Raw genomic sequence first — 14,506 nt, 5'->3', positions numbered from 1 at the left:
CCTGTATTTTTAATGGCATGATTATACAGGTAAATTGTCTGTTGATTGTCAGCTAAGAAATGCAATTTTCAAAAATATTCTAATACTGTATTTTCCCTGTGTGTCAAATCTTATAGCGTCCGTTCATTAAAAAAAAAGACTGCCTTTAAGTGAAAAAGAGCACAGGCCCTTTCTCTTTGCGTGTCCAAGCTTGATTCAAGAGGCCTCAGGCAATGCATTCTACCTAGACAGGAATGTATTAGCATGCACCAGCACAGTAACCCACCCACACACCCACACACACACACACACACACACACACACACACACACACACACACACACACACACACACACACACACACACACACACACACACACACACACACACACACACACACACACACACAATACTACTTGAGTCTAAAAGTATTTGGTTTTAAATATACTAAAGTATCAAAACTAAATGTAATTGCGAAAATATACTTAAGTAAAAGGACAAGTATAAATCCTTTCAAATTCCAGTTGGCAAGATTGTCTTTTTTTTATTTTTTATTTATGGATGGCCAGGGGGCACACTCCGACACTCAGACATAATTTACAAACTAAGCATTTGTGTTTAGTGAGTCCATCAGATCAGAGGCAGTAGGGACGACCACATGTTCTCTTGATTTGTGCGTGATTGGACCATTTTTCTGTCCTGCTCAGCATTCAAAATGTAACGAGTAGTTTTGGGTGTCAGGGAAAATGTACGGAGTAAAAAGTACATACTTTTCTTTAGGAATGTAATGAAGTAAAAGTTGTCAAAAATATAAATAAAGTACAGATACCCCCCCAAAAAACGACTTAAGTAGTACTTTAAATTATTTTACTTAAGTACTTTACACCACTGCACACGCACACAAATATGCAGTCACCTAAAACCCATATAGAAATTGTTATTGTGAATAGAAGGTCAGAGACGGCCTCATTTCCTAGTGTGTTGTGGTCGGTGTAATATGTAGGTCAATGAGGCGGCAGGTAGCCTAGTGGTTAGAGCCAGTAACCAGAAGGTTGCTAGATCGAATCCCCGAGCTGACAAGGTCAAAATCTGTCGTTCTGAACAACAGTTAACCCACTGTTCCTCGGTAGGCCGTCATTGTAAATAAGAATTTGTTCTTAAATGACTTGCCTAGTTAAATAAAAAATATGGCATGTATTCCATGAATCATTGGTGTATGATGGGAGTTACCTACTCTTATTGCTATTATGCAAAGCATTTATTATGTAACTTACATCAGAAGGGTTGCGTGAGGGCAGGAGGTAATGTGTGACAGAAAATGAGCTTGTGAGTTTGAGTACATCATCTGAAAAGAAACAATGAAATTGTCTGGTTCCTTCTTGTGTAATGTGGCCTACCTGTGCCCTGCCCAACTCAATGAGTGAATGCAATAACAAGCCCAAGTCAAGTGACTTCAGTGAAATCCCATTTCCTAATAAGTCACCTTACAGGAACAGCATGTATGCAGTGTGCATCAGTAGCCAGTAGATGGGGATAGCATTCCACTTTTGAAAGACAAGTAAACTGCCCTGTAAACTGCCCTGTAAGCTGCCCAGTACGCTGCCCTGTAAACTGCCCTGTAAGCTGCCCTGTAAGCTGCCCTGTAAACTGCCCTGTAAGCTGCCCTGTAAGCTGCCCAGTATGCTGCCCAGTAAACTGCCCTGTAAGCTGCCCAGTATGCTGCCCAGTAAACTGCCCTGTAAGCTGCCCAGTACGCTGCCCAGTACGCTGCCCAGTACGCTGCCCTGTAAGCTGCCCAGTACGCTGCCCAGTAAACTGCCCAGTAAACTGCCCTGTAAGCTGCCCAGTACGCTGCCCAGTAAACTGCCCTGTAAACTGCCCAGTAAACTGCCCTGTAAGCTGCCCAGTACGCTGCCCTGTAAACTGCCCTGTAAGCTGCCCTGTAAGCTGCCCAGTATGCTGCCCAGTAAACTGCCCTGTAAGCTGCCCAGTACGCTGCCCTGTAAGCTGCCCTGTAAGCTGCCCAGTATGCTGCCCAGTATGCTGCCCAGTACGCTGCCCAGTACGCTGCCCTGTAAACTGCCCAGTAAGCTGCCCAGTACGCTGCCCAGTAAGCTGCCCAGTAAGCTGCCCAGTAAGCTGCCATGTAAGCTGCCCTGTAAGCTGCCCAGTACGCTGCCCAGTAAGCTGCCCTGTAAGCTGCCCAGTAAGCTGCCCAGTACGCTGCCCAGTAAGCTGCCCTGTAAACTGCCCTGTAAGCTGCCCTGTAAACTGCCCAGTAAGCTGCCCAGTACGCTGCCCAGTAAGCTGCCCTGTAAACTGCCCTGTAATCTGCCCAGTACGCTGCCCTGTAAACTGCCCTGTAAGCTGCCCAGTACGCTGCCCTGTAAACTGCCCAGTAAGCTGCCCAGTACGCTGCCCAGTAAGCTGCCCTGTAAACTGCCCTGTAAGCTGCCCAGTACGCTGCCCTGTAAACTGCCCTGTAAACTGCCCTGTAAACTGCCCTGTAAACTGCCCTGTAAGCTGCCCAGTACGCTGCCCTGTAAACTGCCCTGTAAACCGTCCTGTAAACCACCCTGTAAACTGCCCTGTAAACTGCCCTGTAAACCACCCTGTAAACTGCCCAGTAAACTGCCCTGTAAACTGCCCAGTAAGCTGCCCTGTAAACTGCCCTGTAAACTGCCCTGTAAACCGTCCTGTAAACTGCCCTGTAAGCTGCCCAGTAAGCCATCCTGTAAACTGTAAACTGAGTATCCCCCTTTTAGCTCTGTCTGTGTCATCTTCAATTATGTCTCATATTAACATAGTCCAAATGTTATGACATTATTTACATTTCCTCTAGTGTGTGTGTGTGTGTGTGTGTGTGTGTGTGTGTGTGTGTGTGTGTGTGTGTGTGTGTGTGTGTGTGTGTGTGTGTGTGCGCGCGCGCATGTGAAGACTGTTTACCAACCCACTTACTGTGTGTATTATCATCCAGATTGTAGATTACTGTGGTAAAGAGTGTCAAGCTGGTATTAAACATGCCTCTTCATGCAGGACACACACACACACATACACACAGTCATGGGCATGTTTCACAAAAGTACATTTCAAACATTTGCTAGATCATGTGAATCAGTCAATTAGTTTGATTAAAATAGTAATCACTGTGAATATCCAGGCCAAAATAACAGTTATTGCCATAAAACTGCAAGTTGATTTTGGAAGAAATCCCTATTCATTATGTAAGCTTGCTATCGATAAAACCAATAGTTATTGTAGTGTGATGTGTGATATGAGTGGAGGCTGGAGAAAGAGAGAGAGAAGAAGAGAGAGAACCTCGGCCTAAAGGAAAAGGAAAGGGGACTACCTAGTCAGTTGTCCAACTGAATGCATTCAACTGAAATGTGTCTTCCACATTTAACCCAGCCCCTCAAACATCAGCGCCACAGGTAACTTCCACAAAGCTGTGAACGAGCTGAGAGACAAGGCAAGAAGGGCCTTCTGTACCATCAAAAGGAACATAAAATTCGCCATACCAATTAGGATTTAGCTAAAAATACTTGAATCAGTTATAGAAAACCATTGCTCTTCATGGTTATGAGGTCTGGGGTCCGCTCACCAACCAAGAATTCACAAAATCGGACAAACACCAAATTGAGACACTGCATACAGAAATCTGCAAAAATATCCTCAGTGTACAATGTAAAAACACCAAATAATGCATGCAGAGCAATTATCAAAATCCAGAAAAGAGCCGTTAAATTCTACAACCACCTAAAAGGAAGCGATTCCCAAACCTTCCATAACAAAGCCATCACCTACAGAGAGATGAACCTGGAGAAGAGCCCCCTAAGCAAGCCGGTCCTGGGGCTCGGTTCACAAACACAAACTGACCCCACAGAGCCCCAGGACAGCAACACAATTTTACCCAACCAAATCATGAGAAAACAAAAAGATAATTACTTGACACATTCGAAATAATTAACAAAAAAACAGAGCAAACTAAAATGCTATTTGGCCCTAAACAGAGAATATACAGTGGCAGAATACCTGACCACTTTGACTGACCTAAACTTAAGGGAAAGCTTTGACTATGTACAGACTCAGTGAGCATAGCCTTGCTATTGAGAAAGTCCGCCGAAGGCAGACCTGGCTCTCAAGAGAAGACAGGCTATGTGCACACTGCCCACAAAATGAGGTGGAAACTGAGCTGCACTTCCTAACCTCCTGCCAAATGTATGACCATATTAGAGACACATATTTCCCCCAGATTACACAGATCCACAAAGAATTCGAAGAAACCCAATTTTGAAATACCACAGTGTTCCATCACAGCAGCAAGATTTGTGACCTGTTGCCACAAGAAAAGGGCAACCAGTGAAGAAAAAATGCATGACGAACCTGATCCACTGTGACTTCGATGAAAGGTTGTGTTGGACTAAGAATGGAGGAACCAGGGTTCCAGCAAGGCTCAGGGTGGAAAGAGAGCCTTCTGGGGCTGCTGGAGGAGAGACCGCTCTAGGGCCAGGAGAGCTGTTCACAGCCAGGGCTAGGAGAGCTGATCACAGCCAGGGCTAGGAGAGCTGATCACAGCCAGGACCAGGAGAGCTGATCACAGCCAGGACCAGGAGAGCTGATCACAGCCAGGACCAGGAGAGCTGTTCACAGCCAGGACTAGGAGAGCTGATCACAGCCAGGACTAGGAGAGCTGATCACAGCCAGGACCAGGAGAGCTGTTCACAGCCAGGACTAGGAGAGCTGATCACAGCCAGGACTAGGAGAGCTGTTCACAGCCAGGACTAGGAGAGCTGATTACAGCCAGGGCTAGGAGAGCTGATTACAGCCAGGGCTAGGAGAGCTGATCACAGCCAGGACTAGGAGAGCTGATCACAGCCAGGACTAGGAGAGCTGATCACAGCCAGGACTAGGAGAGCTGATCACAGCCAGGACTAGGAGAGCTGGACACAGCCAGGGCCAGGAGAGCTGTTCACAGCCAGGGCCAGGAGAGCTGATCACAGCCAGGACTAGGAGAGCTGATCACAGCCAGGACTAGGAGAGCTGATCACAGCCAGGGCTAGGAGAGCTGATCACAGCCAGGACTAGGAGAGCTGATCACAGCCAGGACTAGGAGAGCTGATCACAGCCAGGGCTAGGAGAGCTGATTACAGCCAGGACTAGGAGAGCTGATCACAGCCAGGACTAAGACAGCTGATCACAGCCAGGACTAAGACAGCTGATCACAGCCAGGACTAGGAGAGCTGATAACAGCCAGGACTAGGAGAGCTGATCACAGCCAGGACTAAGAGAGCCTATCACAGCCAGGACTAAGAGAGCTGATCACAGCCAGGACTAGGAGAGCTGATCACAGCCAGGACTAGGAGAGCTGATCACAGCCAGGACTAAGACAGCTGATCACAGCCAGGACTAGGAGAGCTGATCACAGCCAGGACTAGGAGAGCTGATCAAAGCCAGGACCAGGAGAGCTGATCACAGCCAGGACTAGGAGAGCTGATCACAGCCAGGACTAGGAGAGCTGATCACAGCCAGGACTAGGAGAGCTGATCACAGCCAGGGCTAGGAGAGCTGATCACAGCCAGGACTAGGAGAGCTGATCACAGCCAGGACTAGGAGAGCTGATCACAGCCAGGGCCAGGAGAGCTGATCACAGCCAGGACTAGGAGAGTTGATCACAGCCAGGACTCTGAGAGCTGATCACAGCCAGGACTTGGAGAGCTGATCACAGCCAGGGCCAGGAGAGCTGATCACAGCCAGGACTAGGAGAGCTGATCACAGCCAGGACTAGGAGAGCTGATCACAGCCAGGACTAGGAGAGCTGATCACAGCCAGGACTAGGAGAGCTGATCACAGCCAGGACTAAGAGAGCTGATCACAGCCAGGACTAGGAGAGCTGATCACAGCCAGGACTAGGAGAGCTGATCACAGCCAGGACTAAGAGAGCTGATCACAGCCAGGACTAGGAGAGCTGATCACAGCCAGGACTAGGAGAGCTGATCACAGCCAGGACTAGGAGAGCTGATCACAGCCAGGACTAGGAGAGCTGATCACAGCCAGGGTAGGAGAGCTGATCACAGCCAGGGTAGGAGAGCTGATCACAGCCAGGACTAGGAGAGCTGATCACAGCCAGGACTGGAGAGCTGATCACAGCCAGGACTAGGAGAGCTGATCACAGCCAGGACTAAGAGAGCTGATCACAATCAGGGCTAGGAGAGCTGATCACAGCCAGGACTAAGAGAGCTGATCACAGCCAGGACTAGGAGAGCTGATCACAGCCAGGACTAGGAGAGCTGATCACAGCCAGGGCCAGGAGAGCTGTTCACAGCCAGGACTAGGAGAGCTGATCACAGCCAGGACTAGGAGAGCTGATCACAGCCAGGACGAAGAGAGCTGATCACAGCCAGGACTAGGAGAGCTGATCACAGCCAGGGCCAGGAGAGCTGATCACAGCCAGGACCAAGAGAGCTGATCACAGCCAGGACCAGGAGAGCTGATCACAGCCAGGACTAGGAGAGCTGATCACAGCCAGGACTAGGAGAGCTGATCACAGCCAGGGCTAGGAGAGCTGATCACAGCCAGGACCAGGAGAGCTGATCACAGCCAGGACTAGGAGAGCTGATCACAGCCAGGACTAGGAGAGCTGATCACAGCCAGGGCCAGGAGAGCTGATCACAGCCAGGACTAGGAGAGCTGATTACATGGAGGGGAGGTTGTAAGAAGAATTCATTTCAGGAACGAGGCAGAGGGGGTAAGTCAGAGGTCAGAGAGGGTGACGGAGAATGACAGGGGGGTGGAGGGAGGTGTTTTGGACCGAGGGTAGATAGATAGAGAGTACAAGCTACTCCTCAGGTAGGTGGCAGAGATCCATACACAGTCAAAGCTAGGAGAGAGGCACAAACACTCTCCCTGACTCCACCCGAGCACAATCCTCAGGAGCTGTCCACTCTAACAGGTGGGTCGTTACACGAAAATAGTGTATTTAGATTTTTTTAAGGAGAAATTGTGCACCAAAGTTGAATTCTAAAAGCTTGTTATATTAAATTAAATGCACTTTAATTTAGACCACATGGAGAATACAATAATTTGAATAAAGGCTTGCGAAAGTGTCAAACTTCAGCATTTTGACATGTCCCTACGTCAACCCAGTGTCACTTCTAGCAACATTTTAACCCTGTTAATCCCCACATTTCTCCAAGTTTCACCATCACTGTAAAGCCCTAGTTATTTGTGAAGATTATCATTTAGATTATTCTGAAGATTTTAATTATTTTCATGTGATTAGTGGTTCAGTTACGTCTGTCCCTCATTTTAAGGTCAACCCTGTTACAAGAACGGAACTGAAATGAACTGAACTCTGGTTTTAATATGGTGAAACAATTCCTTTAAAAAAATTATGCCATTTTCTTTTCAAAAGAAACATTGAACATCTAATACTGTAGTCCAATCACGAGTAAAACAGGTCAGCTGGTTCTACTCTGTGGCCATTTTGTGGTTGGAAACAGAGCGGGTTGAGCATAACACGTTTCTAGATAGACTGGCTAGAAATGTTTTAACAATTATATTTTTTTGGTGAAGCTTGCATTCAATGGCCACACCCTATTTCACACAACAAGCTTCCATTTCCCCCTGTCACAAGGGGATTTATGGCTGATTTAAGAAGAAATCGTCAACTCTGTTACGGTCAACCCTTTTACGGTCAACCTTGTTACTTTATTTGACACTAAATAGGCACCTACTTTAGTATCGTTTTAATTTAACCTCTTGAGATGGGAAAACATTTATTTTTATTAAGTTAAACATGTACTCTTTATGACAGAATGTTAAAATTAGGTGAAATTGAATTTTTTTAGAATATTTTTTTTAAAGTTACACTTCTCAAAAGGCACCGAATTTGTGTAATGACCCAGGTACTTTGAATGGATCATGTTTGGTTGCAGCTTGCTTAACTATGGGTATGTGCTTTTTTCATTACGTTTATCTGGAAACTTTACCTTTCTAGTTTAACCAGTAGCATATATGTTATGGCTTGTGTATTGTTCTTATGCTTCAGGCTTTACTCATACAGGGTCAAGATATGGATGGCTCTAGAACAGGGTCAAGACATGGATGGCTCTATAACAGGATCAAGACATGGATGGCTCTAAACTAGGATCAAGATATGGATGGCTCTAGAACAAGATCAAGATATGGATGGCTCTAGAACAGGATCAAGATATGGATGGCTCTAGAACAGAATCAAGACATGGATGGCTCTAGAACAGGATCAAGATATGGATGGCTCTAGAACAGAATCAAGACATGGATGGCTCTAGAACAGGATCAAGATATGGATTGCTCTAGAACAGGATCAAGATATGGATGGCTCTAGAACAGGATCAAGATATGGATGGCTCTATAACAGGATCAAGATATGGATGGCTCTAGAACAGGATCAAGACATGGATGGCTCTATAACAGGATCAAGACATGGATGGCTCTAAACTAGGATCAAGATATGGATGGCTCTAGAACAAGATCAAGATATGGATGGCTCTAGAACAGGATCAAGACATGGATTGCTCTAGAACAGAATCAAGACATGGATGGCTCTAGAACAGGATCAAGATATGGATGGCTATAGAACAGGGTCAAGATATGGATGGCTCTAGAACAGGATCAAGATATGGATGGTTCTAGAACAGGGTCAATATATGGATGGCTCTAGAACAGGATCAAGATATGGATGGTTCTAGAACAGGGTCAAGATGTGAATGGCTCTAGAACAGGATCAAGATATGGATGGCTCTAGAACAGGATCAAGACATGGATGGCTCTATACTAGGATCAAGATATGGATGGCTCTAGAACAAGATCAAGATATGGATGGCTCTAGAACAGGATCAAGATATGGATGGCTCTAGAACAGGATCAAGACATGGATGGCTCTATACTAGGATCAAGATATGGATGGCTCTAGAACAAGATCAAGATATGGATGGCTCTAGAACAGGATCAAGACATGGATGGCTCTAGAACAAGATCAAGATATGGATGGCTCTAGAACAGGATCAAGACATGGATGGCTCTAGAACAGAATCAAGACATGGATGGCTCTAGAACAGGATCAAGACATGGATGGCTCTAGAACAGGATCAAGACATGGATGGCTCTAGAGCAAGATCAAGATATGGATGGCTCTAGAACAGGGTCAATATATGGATGGCTCTAGAACAGAAACAAGATATGGACGCTCTAGAACAGGGTCAAGATATGGATGGCTCTCGAAAAGGATCAAGACATGGACGGCTCTAGAACAGGATCAAGATATGGATGGTTCTAGAACAGGATCAAGATGTGAATGGCTCTAGAACAGGACCAAGATATGGATGGCTCTAGAACAGGATCAAGATGTGAATGGCTCTAGAACAGGACCAAGATATGGATGGCTCTAGAAAAGGATCAAGATATGGGTGGATCTAGAACATAATCAAGATATTGATGGCTCTAGAACAGAAACAAGATAAGGATGGCTCTAGAACAGGATCAAGACATGGATGGCTCTAGAACATAATCAAGATATTGATGGCTCTAGAACAGGATCAAGATATGGATGGCTCTACAACAGGGTCAAGATATGGATGGCTCTAGAACAGGATCAAGATATGGACGGCTCTAGAACAGGATCAAGATATGGATGGCTCTAGAACAGGGTCAATATATGGATGGCTCTAGAACAGAAACAAGATATGGACGCTCTAGAACAGGGTCAAGACATGGATGGCTCTAGAAAAGGATCAAGATATGGACAGCTCTAGAACAGGATCAAGATATGGATGGTTCTAGAACAGGATCAAGATGTGAATGGCTCTAGAACAGGACCAAGATATGGATGGCTCTAGAACAGGATCAAGATGTGAATGGCTCTAGAACAGGACCAAGATATGGACGGCTCTCGAACAGGATCAAGATTATGGGTGGCTCTAGAACAGGATCAAGATATGGGTGGATCTAAACTAGGATCAAGATATGGATGGCTCTAGAACAGGATCAAGATATGGATGGTTCTAGAACAGGATCAAGATATGGATGGCTCTAGAACAGGATCAAGACATGAATGGCTCTAGAACAGGATCAAGATATGGCTGGCTCTGGAACAGGATCAGGATATGGATGGTTCTAGAACAGGATAAAGATATGGATGGTTCTAGAACAGGATCAAGATATGGATGGTTCTAGAACAGGATCAAGATATGGATGGCTCTAGAGGAGAGATGGAGTTGAAGATGTGACTGAAGAGAGGAGAGATGGAGTAGAAGATGGGACTGAAGAGAGGAGAGATGGAGTTAAAGATGGGACTGAAGAGAGGAAAGATGGTGTTGAAGATGGGACTGAAGAGAGGAGAGATGGTGTTGAAGATGGATCTGAAGAGAAGAGTTGTGAGAGTGGATGGGTCACATTGGAGTGAGTTATCACACACACACACACACACTCACTCGTGATACATGATACAACATCTTCTCTGACTCCGCAAGCAGTTACTTCCTGGTCTGAACATCTATCAGTGTGTCCAGACGTGATTCAATTCCTCCTCATTTCTCCTGCTCAGTGAAACAAGAGCACACTCTGCCCTCTCATCTGTTTGTCTGCTCTCCTCCAGTTTCCTCTCCCCAGTCATACGGTTCACTGTCCGGTCAACACTCATCAACCAAATACATGTCTCATAGAGAAAGGTCAACGAGATAGTATTGCAGAACATTATGTTATTCATTATGGCAGCATTACAGTGCTAGCTTAAAACACAATTCTGCAGAAAGATCTATGATGGGTCAATAATGCCCTAGATATGGTGTACATTGTATCTCAGATGAGAGTGGTCAAAGTTCAGGAGGTTCCACACATATCAGATGAGGACACGGATCCCATATAACCACTTACATGACTGCTAAAGAAAATAGAAATGTCTGTTCGAGGTCGTGAAGCTACAAGAAATGTGACCACATGTCAACACAGGCTTATTTTCATGAGCCTCATTGCCACAACTCCAGGTCCATATCCCTGGCCATCCATACAGAGGATGAATTTTAGGTTTGGAGGTAAAACTACACGAGTGACAAAACGCTAAGTCAATCTCCCTCAGTCCTGGGAGAATGTTTTGATGTTGGGAATGTCAATGTCAGTGTTTTGGATACTGGCCAGTTAAGCCACTGTCCACGCAAACCTCTTCATCCCACTTTGATGTTGTTAATATGACCTTTATTCATGGTGATGGTGATTCGGTCTAACCGGAGGGTTTTCTATATGAAGTACCGTCCATGGAGGAGCCAAACTAGATTGGTGACTGACTAGACTGGTAACTGACTAGATTGGTAACTGACTAGACTGGTAACTGACTAGACTGGTAACTGACTAGACTGGTAACTGACTAGATTGGTAACTGACTAGACTGGTAACTGACTGGATTGGTAACTGACTAGATTGGTAACTGACTGGATTGGTAACTGACTAGATTGGTAACTGACTGGATTGGTAACTGACTAGACTGGTAACTGACTGGATTGGTAACTGACTAGACTGGTAACTGACTAGATTGGTAACTGACTAGACTGGTAACTGACTAGACTGGTAACTGACTAGACTGGTAACTGACTGGATTGGTAACTGACTAGACTGGTAACTGACTAGACTGGTAACTGACTAGACTGGTAACTGACTGGATTGGTAACTGACTAGACTGGTAACTGACTAGACTGGTAACTGACTGGATTGGTAACTGACTAGACTGGTAACTGACTAGATTGGTAACTGACTGGATTGGTAACTGACTAGACTGGTAACTGACTGGATTGGTAACTGACTGGATTGGTAACTGACTAGACTGGTAACTGACTAGATTGGTAACTGACTAGATTGGTAACTGACTAGACTGGTAACTGACTGGATTGGTAACTGACTAGACTGGTAACTGACTAGACTGGTAACTGACTAGATTGGTAACTGACTGGATTGGTGACTGACTAGATTGGTAACTGACTGGATTGGTAACTGACTAATCACAATATTCAGTAACACTATCTGAATGACTTTGTTTGTAAATCAACTTCCAATTTGAAGGGCTGTCTGAGGAATCAAACTTCAGAAATGTTGGGTTTGTATGCAGGTAGGCTAACTACAGTCCCAGCATAGTCAACCTTCTTACAATGCTCATCACTGCTTGCTCTATCAGAAGTAATAAAAATAGTAAAAACTAAAGAAAAACCCTTGAATGAGCAGGTGTTCTAAAACTTTTTACCGGTAGTGTACATACTTCCCAAGGTAGATTTGTTAGAATATTGTCATTTGTATATTCCATGTTTCCTTTCGGAGCCTTAGAACAAACCAAAATGACGGAGGGGGCGGGGACGTATGTGAGCAAATCACTTTCCACAGCCAGAGGAAGAACCGCCTCCACCTGCATCTAACCGAGGTGGACCCATTTGGGAACTACAAGGGGACGGCCTTCTTCCACAAGGTCACCAGGAGTCAGCTAGAGTGGCGAGAGGCGGAGGCTGTATCCTCACAAAAGGAACCCGTCTGTAAGGTGTCCCTGACTCTGCCTAAGGCACCATACAACTCTTCATTTAGATGTTTAGCCATTCAGTTTCCTACACTTATATACACTGAGTGTACAAAACATTAGGAACACCTGCTCTTTCCATGACAAAGACTGACCAGGTGAATCCAGGTGAAAGCTATGATCCCTTATTGATGTCACTTGTTAAATCCACTTCAATCAGTCTAGATGCAGGGGAGGAGACAGGTTAAAGGATTTTTAAGCCTTGAGACAATTGCGACATGGATTGTGTATGTGTACCATTCAGAGAGTGAATGAGCAAGACAAAAGATTGAAGTGCCTTTGAACAGGGTATGGTAGTAGGTTACAGGCTCACCGGTTTGTGTCAAGAACGTTAATGCTGTTTTTCACGCTCAACAGTTTCCCGTGTGTATCAACAATGGTCCACCACCCAAAGGACATCCAGCCAACTTGACACAACTGTGGGAAGCATTAGAGTCAACGTGGGCCAGCATCGCTGTGGAACGCTTTCAACACCTCGTGGAGTCCATGCCTCGATGAATTGAGGCTGTTCTGAGGGTAAAAGGTGACGGTGCAACTCAATATTAGGAAGGTGACCTTAATGTTTTGTACACTCACTGTATACAGATCTGGTTTCATACAGTTACAGTGAGCTCCAAAAGTATTGGGAAAGTGACACATAAATTGTTGTTTCGACTCTGTAACATTTGAAAGTGCTGGAGTACAATGACAATGATTTTACATTGCAGACTGTCAGCTTTAATTTGTGGGTAATTTCATACATACCATTTTAGAAGAACACAAGTATTGGGATGAATTCACTTATACTGTATATGTATTAAAGTAGTCAAAGTATTCCTAGCATGCAATGACTACATCAAGATGGTGACTCTACAAACTTGTTGGATGCATTTGCTATTTGTTTTAGTTTTGTTTCAGATTATTTTGTGCCCAATAGAAATTCATGGTAAATAATGTATTGTCTTATTTTGGAGTCACTTTTATTTTTTAAATAAGAATATAATGTTTCTAAACACTTCTTCGTTAATGTGGATGCTACCATGATTATGGATAGTCCTGAATGAATCGTTAATAATGATGAGTGGGAAAGTTACAGACACACAAATATCATACCAAGACATGCTAACCTTTCTCCATTATAATAACAGGGAAGGTTAGCATTTCTTGGAGTGGTCGGACATCCTGGTCTAGGAGCTGCTGTTGCAGCAGTCAGCCACCAGAAGGAGCCCTGTGGAGTAGAGCTGGTGGATGGCACATTCAGAAGAAGTGTATTGATTGTAAAGCAGTGTATCCCAGAAGGAGGGAGTTGACTCTTGATCAATGGCGATGGAGGGAGTTGACTCTTGATCAGTGGCGATGGAGGGAGTTGACTCTTGATCAGTGGCGATGGAGGGAGTTGACTCTTGATCAGTGGCGATGGAGGGAGTTGACTCTTGATCAGTGGCGATGGAGGGAGTTGACTCTTGATCAGTGGCGATGGAGGGAGTTGACTCTTGATCAGTGGCGATGGAGGGAGTTGACTCTTAATCAGTGACGGTTGGTGCCGTTTCAGATGAGGGAGGACGATTTTTGTTTTCATGAGCATGGACTTATTTCTATTACAGCGTATTGGATGACTGTCGTTCATATTCCATTCACCCAGTTCAATGTAACATCGATAGGTTTAGGCTACTACATGATACTCTAATTGTCCCTGTACCCATCATGAGGTTGCTACAACCTAGCCTATGAATCACAGTTTACAATGTACCGTTGGTCGAGAGACAAATTTGATATGACGGTGACACATGGACAGACGGTGACACATTTAAAACCGCCTTGCACACTCTTGCCTGCATTTAGCTGATCTAGGGTGTAATCATTGATCCAACAGTTGCAAACAACAGTTTCTATTGGACAAATTCAGATATGTTTATCCCAGTTTTGTTCCGTTTGCTTCTGTTTAAGAAACGCTTTTCA

Source organism: Salmo trutta, chromosome 8 (genome assembly GCF_901001165.1).
Source record: "Salmo trutta chromosome 8, fSalTru1.1, whole genome shotgun sequence".
NCBI lineage: Eukaryota > Metazoa > Chordata > Actinopteri > Salmoniformes > Salmonidae > Salmo > Salmo trutta.
The sequence above is the reverse complement of the archived record's forward strand: the minus strand, read 5'-3'. Positions refer to the sequence as shown.